The sequence below is a fragment of the Triturus cristatus genome, chromosome 6 (assembly GCF_964204655.1).
Source record: "Triturus cristatus chromosome 6, aTriCri1.1, whole genome shotgun sequence".
In the NCBI taxonomy this organism is placed as follows: Eukaryota; Metazoa; Chordata; class Amphibia; order Caudata; family Salamandridae; genus Triturus; species Triturus cristatus.
In genome coordinates this window covers 983,089,751-983,093,349 of record NC_140589.1, presented here as the reverse complement: position 1 = coordinate 983,093,349, position 3,599 = coordinate 983,089,751, and positions in this window count along the sequence as shown.

Genomic DNA, 3,599 nt, shown 5'->3' with positions numbered 1-3,599 from the left:
CAGCAATCCCGCTGACTCTGGTATTGCCAGTGAGGTCCCGCCCGTTGAACGGGAGCACAGCGAGGAAGCTGGCCCCTCTAGGTCCAAGAGGATACGTCGCCCCACAGTCAAGGATTTTCCGGCAGAGCAACCGCCGGCGAGGGGCAGAGCGTCAGACCTAGCAGCAAGCATACTAAACCTACCTAAGGCGGTCCCACCGACGGGGCCCCCAGCGGCGCTTACCCCTGCAGTGGTGCCTAAGCCTTTGGTAACCACTGCACCACTAGTATCTGGCCGCTGCTCCCTGGGGTGGCAAGTTCCCCTGGTGGCCAAGGAGGGTATATGGCATAGGGAGTTTATCGACATTTTCACCCTGCTCATGCACGGGGCAGAGGGGGTGGATACTAGAAGGATGGGCACCAAGGAGGAGGACAGGAAGGTGCGCTTCCAATCTTGGCCTGAGAAGAACATTGTCACTTGGGGCCAGGCATTTGCCATAATGGCAGCGGTTATAATGGAAAAATTCCCAGATGAAGGGCCAGGGCTATTTCAGTATGCGAGTGTCATCACGGAGGAGGCCGCCAAGAGCGGGTGCATGGGATGGTACCGATACGATTGCGACTTTAGAAAGAAGAGGGCTATTTGTCCGGAACTAGAGTGGGATCAGCTGGAGGTCAGGTTATGGGTCATGCATATGGGTAAGCACGCGGTAGAAGCGACAGCCAAACCAGGCACTCCCAACAGTGAGAAGAACAAAGAGACTAAGCAGGAAGGGAGGGCACAGACTAGGAAACCCCTTTCGAGGCGGCCGGGGGGGAGGGGGCCGCAAGCCGGGTTTTAGAGCACAGTCCAATGGCACCTGCAGGCTGTTCAACGCAGGGTCATGCTCATGGGGCAAGGCGTGCCGGTTCGCCCATAATTGCAGCAAGTGTGGGGCTCCCCATACTGCGACCTCATGCACCAAGCGTGACAGCCCAGGCCAACCCACTGCCAGACAGGACAAGTAAGCCCCGGCAGGCCCAGGCCCCCCCACCCCTCAGACCCCCTACCCCCCCGGTTGCCCATTGCGGACGCAACCCCCAGTGTGTTGGCCCCTGCCCCGCACGACCGGAAGAAAGGCCCTTCCCCCATCAGCATAGCCAATCTCCTTCCTATCCTCCATGGGTACCACAATAGCAAAGACGGTACCCTCTTCGCGGAGGGCTTTGTAGAAGGTTTCTGCATTCCATACCAGGGCCCCCTCGTGAGCAGGGATGCGGAGAACCTCAAATCCGCAAGGGACCACCCGGAGATAGTATGGTCCAAGATAGCGAAGGAGGTTGCCCCGGGGCAGGGTGGCGGGCCCGTTTGCCAACCCTCCCCTGCCGCATTTTGTAATCTCCCCCCTGGGGGTGGTGCCAAAGAAAGAACCTGGGGCGTTTCGGCTGATACAGCACTTGTCGTACCCGGAGGGGGACTCAGTGAACTCTTGGCTAGATGAGGGGAGATGTTCGGTGTCCCACTGCTCTCTAGACCTAGCGGTTGACATGATCAGGAGGGCAGGTAAGGGAGCGTGGTTGGCCAAGTCAGACATAGAGTCGGCATTCAGACTGCTGCCGGTACACCCAGATAGCCAACACCTCTTGGGCTTCAAGTGGGAGGACAAAGTTTTCTATGACAGATGTATGCCCATGGGTTGCTCAGTGTCATGCGCGTACTTTGAGGCGTTTAGCTCCTTCCTCCAGTGGGCTCTAATGAGCAGGTACAGGGTAGAGGGAGTGACCCACTACCTGGATGATTTCCTGTTCATCGGGGGAGCTGACACGCAGGAGTGCGCAAGAGCACTGCAGTGTTTCCAGGATTTGTCAGGACACTTGGGTGTGCCTTTAGCTCCGGGCAAGATGGAGGGTCCGGCGCAGGTCTTGGTATTCTTGGGCATCGAGTTGGACACAGTCAAAGGTGAGTCCAGACTCCCTGTGGATAAGGATATTCACAGTTTGCTCGGGAGGGACAAGGCTACCCTGGGTGAAATCCAATGCTTGTTAGGAAAACTTAACTTTGCAGCCAGGGTCATCCCCATGGGGAGGGTTTTCGCTCGAAGACTAGCAAGGGCCACAGCGGGGGTGAGAAAGAAGCACCATTGGGTCAAGCTAGTTCAGGTTTAAAGCAAGACCTTGCCGTGTGGGACGAGTTCCTTTCCCGGTTCAATGTAGCAGTGATATGGCGGCAACCGTGGGAGGGCAGTCAGGAGCTGTGCTTATTTACGGATGCCTCTGGTAGGGAGGGCTTTGGGGCGATCCTTGGCGAAGACTGGTGTGCTCAGGAATGGCCCAACGTGTGGCGCTGGCGCAAGATCACAAAAAACATCACGGTACTTGAGCTCTTCCGCATTGTAGTTGCTTTGCACCTATGGCCCGAGACGTTGTCGTACAGAAAGGTCCTATTCTGGTCTGACAACATGGCGGTCGTCCAGGCCATCAACGGTCAGACAGCCAGGTGCCGGTTGGTACTATGCCTGTTGAGGGAATTGGTTAGGGTCTGCCTGCGCTCTAATGTTGAGTTTAGGGCCAGGCACATTGAAGGTGTAAAAAATGTGGCAGCTGATGCTCTTTCTCGTTTTCAGTGGCACCGCTTCAGGGAGGCCTGGCCGCGGGCGAGAGCTCAGATGACCCCATTCCCGGAGCACCTTTGGAAGATCCTGCAGTGGGACAGCAGCTGAAATTGATGGGGGAGAGAGCACTGGCCCCAGGTACCAGGAAACGTTATGGTGCACATTTGGCAACCTTTAGGGCGGCGTCCCTGCCGCTGGGCACTTCAGGGGCAACAATGGAGATTAAAGTCAGAGCATTTGTGGTCTGGGCAAGGGAGCAGGGGAAAAGCCACTCTTGGGTTGGTAGCCATTTAGCGGCGGTGAGTTACGACACCAGGTTATCCGGGGGGGCAGACCCCACCAATTCTTTTGCCGTACGGGCCGCCATGAAGGGTTGGGCAAGGGACGAGCCCAGGGTGCCGGACAACCGAGCCCCCATTGACTTTGACATACTGAGGGGCATGCTGGGCCTGCTTGAGGCGGTCACCTATTCACCATACGAGGCCACGCTATTCTCTGCTGCCTTTTGCTTAGCATTTCTCGGCGCATTTCGAATCAGCGAGCTGGTGGCCAGGTCCAAGAACGACAGCTCGGGGATGCTCTAGCCATCTCAGATGTGTCCGTCACCGACTCCTTGACCATTCGCCTCCGGAGGTCAAAGACCGATCAGGCGGGGCAGGGGATTAACATGGTTCTCTGGCCCCTTGGCGACCCCAGGTTTTGCCCAGTCCACTGGGTGAAGGCGCTCCTGGTGTGCCGCCCCCCCCGCCCCGGGTTACTTGCTTGTACACAGGGACCAGGCCCCAGTGACAAGATACCAGATAGAGCGAATGATCAGGGCCAGCTTGTCCAGGGCGGGACTGGACCAGCCAGAGAAGAGATACTCCAGCCACTCTTTTAGGATTGGAGCAGCCACGGCGGCCCACCTAGCAGGTTTAGCGCCCGCCAAGGTGAAAAAAGTGGGGCGGTGGGAGTCAGACTGTTACAAACGATATGTTCACCCCTGAAGTAGTGGCCAACCCCCCCCCCTTTTTTGTGTGCCGTGATTTGT